Genomic DNA, 16,187 nt, shown 5'->3' with positions numbered 1-16,187 from the left:
TGCTCTGCCCTGTGGCTTTTCTGTGCTCACAAAACCCAAAGCTAGAATCAGAACAGCTCAAAAATAAAAACCTCTTTGGGCAGCAGGAGGCAAAATAATAATAGTGAGAAGGATAATGATAACAGCAATAACAGCTAAGCAGCTGTGCGGAAAATCTCTCTGTCAAGAACTGAATGTCCAAAAAAGAGACAGAGGAGTCCTAAAACTTTATTCGAATAAAGGGAGAGTCCACCGGGCATATCCCTGTGGGGTCTCTCAAATTGCTGGAGGATGCAGCCCCTCTTTTATCCTAATTTCCTGGCCAAGGGATGCCCTCTTCTTTTCGCCATTGGACAAGGTACTCAGAAGTCACAGCCTTCCTGGCCCGCCTATACCAAACTCCTGCCTCCCGCCATCTGTTCTCACCTAAGGTTACCAGACTCCTTTGTCCCCCTTGCTGAAGAATGTGGGAGAATTCCCTTATTTCCCTCCTTTGTAAAGGCCCCCACCTCTTGGCAGATGCTCTTTTGTCCCACTCACTCATGGCTCCGCTCAGTCTCCCCTCCCGTTGTCCTGCTCTTCAGCCAGACTGTGGGGAAATCCCCTTATTGGTGAATACACAAACTTGAGCATCCTGCTCACAGCTGACACCAGGCCATTCTGCTGGTGACAACCCTGCGCTCTCAGGGCTCCCAGGACAGCCCTCTTGCAAGTGACACCACGGAGAACAGCAAAGGGGAAGAGGAAGGTCCCTCAAATCCCCTGAAACCTGTGAAGGCTTTATTTTCTTAAAAAAAAAAAAAAAAACAGTTTTTCTTTCACGACTTCTTCTGTGTGTGTGTCACCTAGTGAAAACAGAAAATACCTCAAAGGTAGGAATGTCAGGAAAAGGCAAACTGAAAAAAGGGAAAAAAGGAAAAAAGGACAACAGAGGAGCACCGCAGGCTTTTCAGCTCCCTCTGAGGTTGAAAAGCCCAAGGATTTGCTCCAGTTCGGCAGTTCTCGGCCCGTAGCCGTAACTTATCACAACTCGCCCCACGTCCTGCCCCGCACAGCCGCCCTTTTTGGTGCCGGGGGCCCCCAAGGCCCTGGTGTCCCTGACAGAGGGGCCTGCGGGCAGGCGACGAGGCGGGAAGGCCGCACGGCAGCGGGAAGGGGGCAACGGCAGCGACCGCCATGACGGGATGGGGACGGGCCCCGTTGCCATGGGGACCCACTCCGCTCCCGCCCCAAGGAAGAGGGCGCGGTTTAGTCTAGCCCCGCCCCTCTCCCCGCCCCTGTTCTACCCGCCCCTCTCGCGGCGTAGTGACGTCATGGCGGGCACCTCCCCATTGGGCGGGCGTGGGCAGGTGACCGCGCGTCGTGACGCCAGCGCGTCGCCGGGGAGGCAAGGCGGAGGGCAGGTAGACAAGATGGCGTCCCCCGGGCGAGGGGCTGGCGGCGGCGCGGCGCGGGCTGCGTAGGGGGGGGCGGGGCGGTGGAGGCCGCAGGCACGGACGGAGCCGTCCGCCGCGGGGCCGCGAGGCGCCGCGCAGGTAACGGCGGGCCAAGGGGGAGGGCGGGGCCGGTGGCGACGTTTCCCCTCCTGGGCTGGGGGCGGCTGGTCCCGGGGGGGCGCCCCTCGCGCGGGTCGGGCTGGACCTGGTGGCTCCGCTGTACCCGGTGTCCGCGCACCACGGCCGGGCTCTCCGTCCCCGGAAGCGGCGTTTAATGCGCATGTAGCCCGGCTGGGCCCCGGGGAGGGCGGCGGGCCGGGCTGGGCTGCTCGTTGCTGTCCGAGTCGGGGTAAAACGTTTGGCGTCCGCGGGTATTTGGAAGCGAGGGCTTCCGCCGTTAAGGAAGTTCGTGAAGAATCTGCCTCTGTTTGGAGGAGCTGCTTCGGGGCAGGGCTGCCTTCATTTGCTTCTTTTTGGCTTTGCGTTGTGAGAGCCCCGGTGCTCGTCTTTCCTCTGCCGCTGCTAAGTCCATAGGTCTGTACTGCGTTCGCACTTGTCTGCTCTGCATCTGAGAACCAAAGTTTTTTTTTTTTTTTTTTTTTTTTTTTTTTTTCCCGAGCTGGTGGTAGCTCTCTGTATTTCTCTTAATGTTTATTTCTGGATCTTTTCTGGTTAGCTGTTTTGTTTCTGAACTGGGGAGAGGATGCTGCCTTCCTCTGCCCTGGGCAGGCAGGCATGCCAGGGGTGCGTTTAGCCCGGTGTAAGAATGAATCCATCAGTCTGGTAGTTTCTAACTTCCTGATATTGCTGTTTAGATCAATGCTCCCTAGCAGAAAATAATTAAGACTTTTGTGGAGCTGCGCAATATATCTCTCGTAGGTTCTTTCTTTTTCTCTTTCGCTGAGATTTCATAGCACAGAATCTATCACTATAAAGGGGGAGGTAGCATTGCCTTTTTTTACAATATTAGAAGTTACAATACAAGGAAATGACTAACTGCTTTATGGAATGTTTCTGTTGCCCAAATTATTTAAAAAAAAATCCTAGCAATGAAAAAAAAGAGAAGAAATCCTGCAGGATGTTTATGACATTAATGCTGTCTCGTTAGTGTAGAGGTAAGGAGGTAGACTATGGGCTTGGTTATAAAATGAATATAGCTGTTTTTCTGGAACCTAGAGGCTCCAAATGTTGTATTTGTCTTGAAGTTCAACATTTTGAGATGGATATTCTTAAATAAAAGTCAGTATAGCCAAATTAAGGAACAAATGAGTAATGGATGCTGATATAATTTCAGTTTCTCCTGTGTTTTCAGCCCCTTTCTCTCCCCTGTGCGGAACAGCTCCAGGGAAGGGAACAGGTCTGAGGGCTGTATGGGCAGCAGCAGTCCCACAGTGATGGGCTGAGCTGCACGAGGCTGTTTGCAGCCTCATGCTAGGCTAATATCTGCATGCTGTAGTAGTACTGCTGCTTAATGCCCTTAATGCACACTCTGAGATGTTGTTTGGATGTGGCACTGCTGTGTGAGATCATCACTGCAACTGGGTAGCTTCTGGTTGAAGCTTTGCTTTAAAAGTTTAAGGGTAGTGGAAGAGAAAATATGTTACCTTGAAATATAGATTTTGCAAGCCCATGATGCCAAAGCCTCTGAAACAAAACTGAAAGTAACTGTATTTCAGTTGCTGTCTCCTGGGCTGGATCTGGCCAACGAGTTTCATCACTGAGGGTTCTTTCCTGAGCAGGGGAGTCAGGGAAGACGTTGTCCTTGCTCGGCACAGAGGCTTTGTATAAGTGCAGTGAAAATAGACACATGTCTTGGGCGTATAAATGAATAAACATTAGTTTCTTTTTAATGGCTTGATCTTCAGTTCCAGAATATTGGTCTGAATGTATTCAGCTCAGCTGCAAAACTTAGTTTTTTTAGCTCATCTTGATAGCTGAGGGGTAGAAATAATCAAAAACTTGGGAGAACTGTGCCTCCGTCATTCATACAATGTCTAGTAATGCCCAGCACTTGTTATTCTAGAGATAATCTCTAATCAGCAAGAGAAGAATTGGATTTCTGGATCAATTCAGTCGGCTACCTCATCCAGCACTATCACACAAACTGCTTTGGTTGGCGCAGGTGGGAGAAGTGCTATAATGCCACAGTAGACATCATCTTGCCCATTTTTTATTATATAAAGTATGGTTTTAGGTTGCTTCCAGTGATTGATAGCTGAAATTATTTTCCATGTTGCTGTCAGTATCTGGTCATCGTACTGTAAGTTTCTGGCATCAGCTTGTTCCTGAATTCTGCAATTTGTGCCACCTTTAAATTTATCACTCATCAATTAGTCAATATTTGTTTTCCTTCACAGAAGCTCCTAGACCAGACTCCTTTTGCATTTTGTTTACCATGTAATCACCCGCAGCCTTTTTGGTCTTAAACTTGATAGCTTCAAATATCACTAGACATGGATTTTTACCTGAAGACTTTACTGGCTATATAAAATTGATCAGATTAATTCAAATCAGTGACACTGTAAAGGAGGTGTGAAGGAGTTATGGTTGAAAAGTTCTGGGAAGCTGTTTTGAAAACTGCTGTTTGAAGGAAGGGGTGATGGGGAGAGGGATGTTTACAAATTAAAAATAGCTTTTTGTATTATAAAAGTAGGTCTTTTAGAATGCGTCAAAAATTTAGGTTTCTTTTCCCTCTGCTGTGTCTGCTTTTTCTAATAACCAGGAAGGTAACATGATTGATCTTGCACCTTGGAGCAGTCTGTGATTGATGATGGGGTTTGCAGTGGATTGGTACAGGCCTGAGCTAGTGGTTTTTCTGTGTTAACTGCCTAGGTAGGTAATCCTCTCTGGTATGTTAGTACCCTGCTTAATGCTGTGACTGTCTGACTCGGTCTGACTAAGCTCCTGCTCGGTGTCCCCAGTGACCTCTTGCAGTCAGGGTAGCCTTGTTGGGGTATTCCAAGAGAAACTTAGCATTATTTTTCTTCTTTTGAAAGATCAGATTTATTCCCATCCTTGATTGCATGGAAGAGGAGATTTCTTAAAGGCTGAAGATTGTGGTCTTTTCTCTGCCTGGGAATTCTGAAAGAACAGCTTGTACATCCTGATTTAATTGTGTCTTTTTTTTTTTTTTTGTCTTTAAAAGGTTATAAGCTTTCTTCAGAATCCTTTAAGCTTGCACCATATTCATTTGAAATATGCAAGTATATAAAAAGGGGAACACAGCATTAGTATTTTGACTTAAGTTTTAAATCTTTAGAAGGGAAAGAATATTTGTATTCTTTAGAAGAGAAATAACCGTGTATCGCATCAATTGTGTTATAGTTGAGATGGAGATTATTAGATTTGAAATAGAAATTCTGGCTTGTGCTTTCCCAGCTGTCTTTTGATCAGCAGGTTTGGCAGAGGGATAATATATCAACTAAGAAAATTGGCAGAGCCTAAATTCCTGTCCGAGTAGTAGTTGTCAGTTCTTTGTGTGCAAGATGGACTGAATACAAATATGTCCAAGTTATTTAGCCACTGGGAGTTGGTATTTTGAAAACCAATAATAGAGTTGTGAGCTGCTGTTTAAAGTCCACTCCTTATTGCAGAGATCAGGATTCATCATAGCTGCCTGCTTGATTATGTGAAAGAGATCATTTAAGCCCTTCTCCGATGTATGTTTGTGCTTGCATTGCTTGACCCCTCTAGCCTAGCAGCAGATGAAGCCATGCCTGGAGAGATTTATTCCCCAAGCTTTGGAGGCTGGATTTCTAAAATTCTCTATTACCAACTGCATTATGTCAGTGTTAGTGTTGTGCTTAATCAAGATATGGAGATGTTTACTGTTCAGTTTGGTTTGCTTCATCAACTCTGGACTCTAAAAGAAAATTAGGCTCTTCATTTATGAGTAGCCTGCATACTAATTGTTATAGAACATGCGTTTCCTTCGCTAATATAACTGAGCTATGCTGGGTTCCACCCTAGTGACTAATGCTGCTGTGTGGTGCCTTCGCACAGTAATGTATAATAATTTGAAAAACAAGTATGAGAGGCTCCTGCAGTGGAGAAAGGTGTTTATATGAATAAAATAACCTTAATCATCTGGAATAAGATTGTCTGTAGGGGTAAAAAGAATTGAAAGGCTTTATGATGCATGTGGTCTGAGAAAAGAATGTGTGTTTTATCTTTTAATTAAGTATTAGGTGACCACAGGCAGTTTATTGGCAGTCTCTTTATTTGACTTCTCAGTAGAAAAATGCTGAAAGGTGTTGACTTTCATTTTGCTTGCTGTGTCCATAGCAGCGTAAAGATATGTTTTTTTCTAATTGTGCTTTTCAATAAATGTATTTAGATTCTTTATTAGGAAGAAGGAGGAATGAGTAAGTAAATGTACCCCTTAAATCAAGTATCAGCTGAGCTTTAGAAATGAATGGATGGAGGAATTGGGGTAGTGCAAAACAATGTTTCAGTCAGAGGCTAGTGTGCTATGGGGATTTGAGGGGCAATTTTCCGCAATGTTATATGCAGCTAAGACTTGTCAGCTCCTTATAAACCTAGATTGGTTATTACTCAAGCTGTAGTTACCTTAATGGTAAAGTTATGTACTTAAGTTATAAAAGTAACAGCAGGTCTAGAGCCATGGAAAGTATCATTCTCTAGGCACTGTCCTGAGGAATGATCTTGAATTATCTCTCACATCTGTTAAGTCTCCTGCTATGTTAAAACAAGCACAAGTGATTGGGTCTAAAGTGGCTCAATAGTGCTAAGAGTTGGAAAATACAATTCTTTAGGCTACAGAACTGTCTGTGAAAGAAAACTCTCAATTTTAGGATAGAGTTTGGGCGATCTGCAGTTACAGGTTTCCTTCTTGTTTGTGAGAGGGAACTTATATTATATGATTTCTGATGACTTTCCAGAAATTCTTTTAATAGCTGGTAAAAAGTCCCTAAATGCATCAATATTTATAGACCAGTGAATGTCTGATCTTAGTGATGGGATTTCTTTATAAAGCAAGTGCAGATAAAAATAGTAAAAGGAAAAGAAAACTTATTGCTTTTAACTAATACTGTTCATATTGGTTTTATTTGTATGCAAATTGGATAGCAAATTCAAGAGTAGGCATTAATGCTTTTGTTTGTATTAAAATTATTTCATAGTTTCTTCTTCCTGAAGTTCTTCAACTAGAGAAGTCTTAGTAATTACAGTCAAGCAAATGTGTGTGTTTCTCTCTCTTGGGATGTGCTGAGAATAAGGTGGTATCAGACTGATAAGAAAGTTCCTCTCTAGCTCCTCTTTCCCCTTCCAAGGAAGCAAGCAGTTGAAACAAGCCAAAGTGAAGTGCAAGGAGTTGGCTACATTCTGAAGAGGTTGTACTTGCTAATGAAAAGGTCTTCCTTCTTTCCTTTCAAGTTGAGAGAAATTTTGCATCTATCCTACTCACTCCAAGCACTTTGAGGCATATTCCTCCTGTAATTTAATGCTATTAAGGAATGGATGCTTCTGTGATTAATACACAGCATTGGATTTGTTTTCTAAATTAAGCTGCATTGAATCAGCTGTGCTGGTTAAAAGGGGCAGACTGGACTGATTCTCAAATGACAGGGAAGGGGAATATAACATGTGAGTTGGAAAATAGGCAGCTCATAATCTTTCTGCTTACAAGGCAGCAGGAATTGTTTTTGTTTTTCCTTTTTTTTTTTTTTTTCCTCACCTTAATGATCATCTGTCTGCCGAGATGGATTAATACCCTCTTAGCAGTCCTGTGTTGCTGCTGGTAGAGAGGAAAAGCTGTTGGCAGAGCTGTTAGATGGTCATGGGGCTGTTACATCCAACTACTCACTCCACTCTAGCTATGAAATGAAAGTAAGGCCTTGAGTTGGTGAAGCTCAGTCAAACTTGATAAGGTTCCCTGAGAGAAGGGGACTAAATGCATTTCTGAGGGCTTCTCTTGCACACAAAAGGAGCTGTTTGAAACGCTTGGAACTATGAATAACCAGTGCTTGCATTCATTACTGGTGATGTTGAAGAAATGGCTAATATGCGGGAAAAATTGTACAGGTAGGTGAGACTGAAAATAGCGTATGCCAAAATTGCAAATTTAAAAGAGCTTCAAATAGTAATTTAGAAAGTTTTTTGAATAAATACAGCTTCATAAATGCAGAAGAACAAATTTAGGGTTTTGGAGTAAGATGAAAGCTGAGTAGGAGTGGTTTAAAAGGGAAAACTGAAGGACAGCAGTGCTAGCCAGACTTGAGAGGATGCAGTAAAATCCTTGAGACAGCTCTGGGTTTGTATTTGTGAAATACAATTCTGCTCTGATTTTGTTGCTGGAAGAGCTGGATCACTGCAGGCAAACCGCTTTAGCATTGTACCCTGCTCCCCACACCTGTGAAACAGGGATAGATTTTATTTCTTACTAGATGCCTCAGATCATCCTTGTGGGAGAGCTACGGGATGGTGATGGTATGTGGAGTTTCAGCAAAATGACTTTCTGCCCTGCAGAAAGTTTGAGGGCACAGTGTGGGCAAGCGTGTGCAAGAACACTTGGTTCTTGGCCCTATGAATACCCTGTAGCCTTTCAGATTTTGTCTGGGGGTGCGTGTTAATGGTTAGGATGTCTTTTGGATGTCTTTTACCTCTTTCTTTCTACTTAAGCCTGAAACTGTAGCTTGTTCTTCAAATGCTCTTATCTTTGGGTGTCTGGTAATTGTGTTTCTCCTTCATAGCTTCATGACTTTCTGGGTTTTGTTCTGTATTTTCCCGACTGAAAGATGATTCGATGTCTGAAGTGCAGAGCAGGTTTCCAGTTAATGCGTGTTCCCAAATGTGTCTGCTCCGAACATTAACTCCTAATGCATGATTGCTGTGCCAGGGAGCAGACAGAATTGCTGTTTTAAAGCAGATTTATTCATTGGTATGTCTTTTTGTCCTCTCTCCACTTAGTGAGGAATTGCAAGCGTTAACATGAAAATAATTGGAATTACGGGTATAGGGTTCATTTTGTAATGCTTAAGGACGTGCTGAATATCTTGTTGCCCATAGCTGATGGCGTCAGCTTATCAGGGGGACTTTTGCTTGTGATACAGACTCGTTTAGAAAGTCCTTCTGTAAAAGCAAGTTTACAAACTGGGATGTGGCTGAAACATGTGGCCAAGGGACTTTGGAGCTGCCGTCCTTTGCTTCCCAAAGGGTGAGGGTTGTTTGCAAATGCTCATATGTTAATTACTGGTAAGCTCAGCTGTGGCGGTTGAAACACAGTGGACCTTGTTTAAATGACATACTGACTTTTTTTCTTGGACCTCGTCACTTCCTTTTCTGAACTCTGCTGCGCTCTGGCTGAACAGCTTGAGCAGTCCCAAGTAGTGGCCTTAGAGTTGCCTGTGCTGCCTGAGAACCTCAAGGTCAAGAGATTGCCAGCAGGAAGTTTTTCAGCCCTGGACTCTGCTGCCTCCAGATAGCACAAGCTGCTTTGAAGCTTTCTGATCAGACTCTTCATATTCTGATTTTGCAAGGAACCAACTAATTATAGTTTAAGGCAAATTCAGTTTGACTTTTTGCGCAAAGCTAGACACTTGCTTTTCTTATACTAGACAAGCTCACTAAAGACACCTTAATTTCTTGTGATCCAAATAAGTTGAATGATAAGGTGTGCTTGGTATTGGCACCACTGCTTTGGCTCCTGCTGATTTTTTTTTTTTTTCTCTCCATGCCACACAATGACACTTAAGTTCCTGGGTTTTATAGAGCAGGATTTGATCTTTGTTGCCAGTTTTAGCCTTTTCTTAACAGACCTTTCGAAGAAGTAATTAAGGTCTAAAACTTGAGGTGTAACCCTCCGCTTTAACGGTTTTGTGTTCTCTGCGCTTCATTATGCGCTTGTTCTGCGTTTAATTAGACTGACTGGAACTCATCTTTCTTTGAAGCATGACTTCTGGTAGCAGAATTTAATTTGCTGTTAACTACTCGTATTATTTCCTTTCTAGATCATCTTTTTAACAGCGTCATTCAGTCCTATTTGGGAAGAAAAAAAAGGCATGAAAGCAGGCTTATCTGGAGATGAAATGAGATTGCAGTAAGGTCTAGGTAAGAACCAATGGGGTAATATTTTTAGTACCTTGACTCATTTCTAGATTTTAAGTTTGGCTGCCTGGTTTTGTTGCCTTAGTCTGGGAAGGAACACAGTGTTGCTGAGACCTCAGCTCAGTGAACTTGTAAAAAGTGAGTGTTCACCTTTCGTGGTCAGTTTTTCATCAGCTATCAACTTCATTCATCAGTGCAGCAAAGCTGACGATCTGTTCAGCTGGGTATTTCTGCATGTGCTTTTTTGCCCTCAATCTCAGCTTTACAACTAAGGTTGGATAATGACAGATATGTTGCTTCTAGGCCAGTAGATATGAGTTTAGGATAAAAAGAGCTGGTGTTGAAAGTTGAGATTGACCAGCAATCAAAATGTCACTGGCACAAAGTGCTTAAAACTCTCCAGAAGTCAGGAGTGTATGAAGATCTACATCTATAGTACCTGAGACAGAGTTCTGATCTCTTTCCTAAGCTTGGTTTGCCTATGCCTTGATGGCAGTAAGAAGTTAAGTTGTGAACATCAGGAAACTTTGTTCCAAACGAATTAAGGTTTTTATAAATACTCCCTTTCTGGAAAAGTGTTTGATAAGAAACACTTTCACAGTAACCCATGATCAGCTCTCAGACACTTCGGTAATAAGTTTGGAAAACACTTCCTCTCATATGTCTCGAAGTGCACTCTGAATTAAGTGAATTTGACAAAAACTTGCATTATTAGAATTTGACTCTCCTGTTTGAGAGAAAGGAGGTGTATTACTAAATAACTAAGGCTGCTGCTGCTGGCCTTATGTGTACTTAAACTGGTTTTAATTTGCAGTGGGTGCAGGCAGGGTTTTGAAGCAGTAGGTCCAATGCTTAGTTGGAGGTTTTAGCCCACAGGGCAGAGATAGCTGATAACTGTGTGTAGGTGGAGGGTTAAAGGCTGCATTTTCTGTCAGGACTATATTGAGTTTTGCTGGGAAAACACTGTTGTGAGAGTGGGCTGTATATGTGATTGGTGAATTGGCAGTGGTTTAACGCTGTCTGTTATTCCTGCAGAGCGCAACACACCTATTTTTGGCTGAGTTTGAGTATATGAAATGACAGCTGATGTTTGGCCTGCTGGCAAATTTTAGTCTTCTGTTTTGAAACTTTAGTTCATGCTATGTTACACATACAAAAAAGGCTTATACTCTTCTTTATACTCAAAGAACATCAGAAACTGTGAAGTTTTAAGCTTTTTTCTTTTATTTCTGCATTAAAGAGACTGGATGTTCTGGTTAATGGCAGAAGTAGTTTTATGTTGGCAGCATGTTGAGAGTGCTTGTCTAATTCTTTTCATAAGTAGCTTGGGAAAGTCTGAAGTACTAACAAGATTTATGAACTTCATGGTGAGGCTGTTGCATGTTGAAATCTTACTACATCATATTTAAGCTTATTTAACTTAAGCTGTTCTGGGTTCCAGGCTTGCATTTTAAATGTGCAGAATGTTCTAGTATTTTTTAATCCATTTTGACCAAAACAAAGTGGCTGTAGTTAGGGGAGGCTTAAATTAAATTATTACATTCCCTCTGAAGTGACTTACCTAGCCAAGTTAACATTTATACCTGACTCTATCTAATACTGAGACTGCTGTTAGATTTGTTTCTTTTTTAGTAGTATATCTTGTGCTAGCTAAGCTGAAGCAGTTAAACTTGTTAGTAGTTACTAGGTGCCTTCCACATTATTATTTTAGACTCTCAGATGTGGTAGATGTTTTCTATACAAAACTTTAGATATGAAAATGGTGAGTTAAAGCAGTTATTCTACTCAATAGAGCAGAATATTCCATCAAATTTAGAACTTATTTCATTATTATTTCATTGTGAGGTTTTTATTGTTCTTACTGATAGTGAGAGTTATCTTAAATAACTTAATCTAAGTCAGTAGTAGAAACTGCATCCTAAGTGCCACATCTGCCTTTAGACTTGGCAGAACTGGAGCTATCCCCTTATTTTCCAAGGATTGGGAAATGAGGCCTCTCTTAAACACTAGTTGAGGATGGCTTTCTTTTATGATAGTCCTTCTTTTTTGGAAAGCTTCCTTTTTGAATAGGATACCTGCTTGTTGACACAGTGAAATGTAAGCTTAGAATAAGTGCATCTTTGATACTCTTATTTGCCAAGACAGTCTCTGGCCAAAATAAGAGCTTGCACTGTTCAGATTTGACCAGTGCATATAGTAGGTGAGTTACTTTTTTAATGCCCCTGTGTGTGAAACCTGCAATTTTAGAGGTTGATGCAGTTCATAAGTTTCAGCTTCCCTGGAAACTGGTATGGCTGGTATCCGAATTCAGTGATTGAAATCCTGTTGTATTCATTTACTGTAACATTACTGCATTTCTTTTTTTCCCTTGTTACTGGGTGAAATTTAGGGCTAATTACCTTCTAACCCAATGTGCAGTCAGAACCTTAAGGAAGGAGGGGGCTGTTTCTTACCAGTTAAGTACCTTATATTCTTAACCAACTCAAATATGCGTTTTTAGCAAGTGTGTCTTTAATGAACAAAGTAGCACATTGTGTGAGGAGAGCTGCGTAGCTATAGATGCCCGAGATTCACTGTAATTAATCTATATGGAACAACAGAGCGAGAGATGCAGCACTTTTCAGACAGTGTCGAAGAGCTGTCTTCCAATTTAATTCCCCACTGATTGGTATATACTGAAGCAAAGGATGTAACTGGGCACTATGTCACATTAAGCAGCTGCACCATTTGAGAAACACATTTCTCTTAATGCTCATCACTGCTGGAAAGACTATTCAGCATCTGCGTGAAGGGCTCCATAACAGGGGCTGTCAGCATCATTAGAGAATGTGGTGTCTCTAATCCAGTAATGTGATACGTGTGTAGACCTGCTCTGCACAGACTCTTCTCCTTGTCCTTCCCCCTCGTGTATTCTAGAAATGCTTTTAAATAACCACTGTCTTACTGGTTCTGGGTCCACTGTCTCTCAGTCACTTCACAGTCTGTAAGCATCACATTAATTTAGTTTGTCTTAAACAACCCCAACAGCGTTCCAGGGCAGCGATCCAGACTTTGATGTGTGCATGTTGTGTGCAGTGAGGATATTTCATCTCTAGCTCTTTCCTTCTTCCCACCCTCCGCTTGTCACTACTGTGATGCCTGCCCTGAAACTGGTTACACGTAGCCTGATTGGTTGTACTTGTATCGCGTGAGATGAAGGTGTTTCAGGAGATGTATTTTAACTAGTGGCTACTGAAAGTCAAATGAGACCTTCATGTCCATGTTAGGTTCCGTGATAGTCTCATTTGCTTGAGGTTCCTTGGTTCTCCAATAGAGCCACCGCTTTATCTCTGGATTGCATGGTGCTTGAAGGGATTACTACAGATTACCTAAGTAATTTTGTTGTTGTTTTTTTTCCCTTGTTCAAATTGGTGAAAGTGATGCCTTTTTTTGCTGAAGGGGATGTGGCTGCAACATGTCAAATCCACTTTTACAATGACTTTACTAAAACAGCAGTTATCAGTGGCTCAGTGTCATCATACTGTAAGAAAGGTAATCACCTCCAGGTAGCCAGCTAGGTGAATGTGCTCCAGATTTGGAGAATTGTTAAATGTGCAAAGCAGAGTAGCTGCTGCAGGTTCCTGCGTGGTGTCATCTCTTTGGAGACTGCAGTAACCAAAATGTGAATTTTCCTTGTGTTAAACTTTGTAATTGACTTTTTGCACGCTCTGAGAGGTCTCAACTATGTAAGGATGCTTTGGATTGAATGCTTACACTGGGAAGGTTTGATGTGAGAATTTTAACTTGTGTTATCTTAGCGGCAGGCGGTCTGTAGCTGTATTTGTGTGAGGCTATATGTGGAATCCTGGTGTTAGTCATAGTCTCCAACTTGTGCTGAAACAGGTAGTTTGAGGGCAAACTTTGAAAATGTTTCCTAAATCTGAAGTACCTGTCATGTATCAGCCAAATGCTTGAATGGGAATGCTTTCCGCTGTTCGAATTCACCATTGAGTCATTAGTACTCCTTGATTTTAAAATAAGCAGCATGAAAGTGATGCAAGTCTTTCTGCAGTTTCAGTGAGTGAATCCATCCTCAGTTTTGTGTACTTGGCCTCCACAATGTGTAGTATCTTGGAAAAGACATTTTCAGCAGTCCTTTAAGTTTCCAAAGACTGGTAACAAATGTGTGTCCATATCGTGTAATGTAGCAGGCCTGAGCAAATATTGCTTGGGCCTAGAAACATAGCCAAATTAGTCTTAAAACTTTTAACTGACTGCAGACTTCTTTTTTTCTAGCTGGCAGGTAGACCAAGAGCAAGATGCTTTTCAGAGGTCCACAAATAGCCTGTTGACTAATCAGGTTCAAAAGACATCACTTGCTATTAAACACTCTTTGGAAAGGAGGTGCCGAAATGTGGATAGCAGCCTGTTGCAGTATTTTCTGTGATTCCTTAATAAGTGTGTGCTCCCAGTACATCAGGGAGAGCTCTTGGGCCTCGAGCTTGAATACTGTTTGAACCTAAAGTGTGACTTTTTTTTTTTCCTGGAACAGGTGTATTCTCATGTTGTTTTTGCTATTAATGTGTTAGCTAGTTCTGTAGTTTAAAATAGGGTATCTTGCAGTCAGTGTAAGTAAGTGCCTGGCGACCACTTAAGATTTTGATACAGTATTGCCAGCCAAATCAAGACACTTCTTGCTCATATGGGATACTTTTTCAGCAGTGAGGTTACATCTGAGACTTTATTCAGCCTCAGACGGTTATATTAACGCAAAATCCTCTGAATGCTTGACTTGCACGTTTGCCTTCACAGGATGTGTGCACCCTGCTTTTAATGTCCCTAGAGGGAATTAGCAGTTTCCTGGTAGTGCAGAGTTCCTTTAGCTGAGGTCAGTGTGTGAGACGGTAAATTCAGTATGTCTCTACTACATCCTGCTGGAGAGGGGGATATAAATTGCTGTTTTGCAAATTATATCTTTGCATTGTCCCTTATGTTGCTGAAGTCTGGACTAAGTTACTTTTGGTAATTGAGGCTCTAGATAACTGCTGCTGCGCAACAAAAAAATCCAGTCAGTTTGATTGCTGGTATAAGGGAGTTAGTTACCTCCCCTTTGTCAAAATTAAAAAAAGCTAAAACAAAACCAACCAAACAAACAAAAAACCCTACAACTTCAAAAAAGAGGTAACTAGAAGGAATAAGAATTGAGGAGTTTGGGAACGTGCCTAGAGGCCTTGCACCTGCTTTGTCTCCACAACAGCAGTGGAGAAGCAGCCACAGGACATACTTGTAGAGTTGTCCTCCCTGGGGATGTCAGAGACCTCCATGGACATGCATGTGAAATATGCTCTAGATGACCCTGCTCGAGCAGGGGATTGGACTAAACGATCTCCAGAGATGTTGTCCAGCCTCACTTGCTCTGCGCTTCGTGGCTCTGCCCTTGCCAGCCCGCAGGAGTGCTCTTCGCGAGGCACATTTGTCTGTGCTGTTTGACCTAATTTCTCTGCTGCCTTTGGAGCTGCAAGACCTTCCTCCCATGAGAGGAGCCATCACCCGCTAGGGCCAAAACTGGTTCTCTGACTTACTGTCATGTTTCTGGAAATACAACCACACTGAGAGAGGTGATCAGGTGTGCTGAGAACCTGATGAACATTGCAAAATGGCACAAGGATTTATGGCTAAGGAATGGTGGAGTTGCCCAGTGTGACCCACTCACCGTAGCCTCCTGTCAGATTGCAGTGTTTGGGGAGGTTTTCACCAGGATTATCTTCCTATTACAGATTCGATTTTATCAGTGTGTTGAATCCCATTAGTATTGACTCGCTTTTTCTTTTAATGTTGAAAGGATGTGTGCCCATCTGCAGAGGCTCCCCCAAAATACTTGAAATTAACTTTTCTTGCCCCTTACGCTTCCCAAACATGTCAGCTGCTGGTAGGAAGAATGGGAGGTATGGGAGCTAGAAAACTCTGTGTAATCCCAGCCTTTTGACACCCTTTCTTTAAAAGGAGCTTTGCAGTTGTTTCTTCAATGGAAACACTGAGGAGGAAGACTAAGACTTCACTTGGGGAATGATGGGTGTGAATGTCAGGTCTATTGCAAATTAGGTGTGAACCCTGTGTGCTGCTGGTGTGGATGTACCAGACAACTTTATGGTTTTGAAGAACATCATCTGGGCCTTTCAGCCCACCAGCTGGAGGGCTCCTGAACAAAAGGCAACTCTGATTCATGGTCATGTGTAATGTCGAAGTAGAACTTACAAATTCAGTTATTTAAAGAATTAAGCTGGGGTGTTTTGAGAAGGAGATCTTGTGATGTGCAGCAAAAGAAACCACTGCATTGCTGACCATATTGCAAACATCCTGGAGCAGAGTATTAGATGATCAGTCAGCTCTAAAACACTGTAGCCTGTTCTACAAAGCTGTCCCCTCAAGACAGTCCTGCTTGGTGTTTAAGAGCTGCATAGATGCTCATTCCCACGCTTAACATCTTAGCCTTGGAATATTTGCTTTGATTTCTCCGATTAAAGAAGTTATTGGTAAAATTGCATGGGCAATGGATGCTAACTGTTGTTGGTTTTGCTTTTGCTTGTGTGTGCTGAGAAGCTTCTGCGCTTTGGCTGAGTTCTTCTCACATGGTACCAATCCATATGTTTTCCAGTGCATCTAGACAAGTGCAGTGCTGGCTCACTGTGCACACTCGATACCATGGTATATCTTTTAGATAAGACAGAT

At 42.5% G+C, this 16,187-nt stretch overlaps 1 protein-coding gene across 3 annotated transcripts in view; it reads left to right on the top strand.

The window, feature by feature from the left end:
• The first annotated feature begins 1,309 nt into the window (after positions 1 to 1,309).
• UBAP1 (ubiquitin associated protein 1) overlaps positions 1,310 to 16,187 on the top strand; it is a 30,722-nt gene continuing 15,844 nt past the window's right edge. Inside the window, exons 1-2 of one of the 3 annotated variants that reach the window (XM_088520164.1) lie at positions 1,312 to 1,382; positions 4,138 to 4,247. The gene's annotated coding sequence lies outside the window, so the exon portion shown is untranslated. Of the gene's footprint in view, positions 1,383 to 4,137; positions 4,248 to 9,382; positions 9,483 to 16,187 lie in introns of all 3 variants that reach the window. The other 2 variants (XM_088520162.1, XM_088520163.1) reach the window with 2 other exon arrangements.

This window comes from Tinamus guttatus, unplaced genomic scaffold, assembly GCF_059628265.1.
Source record: "Tinamus guttatus ecotype Peru unplaced genomic scaffold, ASM5962826v1 Tinamus_guttatus_pri_ptg000081l, whole genome shotgun sequence".
NCBI lineage: Eukaryota > Metazoa > Chordata > Aves > Tinamiformes > Tinamidae > Tinamus > Tinamus guttatus.
This window is presented reverse-complemented; position numbering and strand designations above follow the sequence as displayed.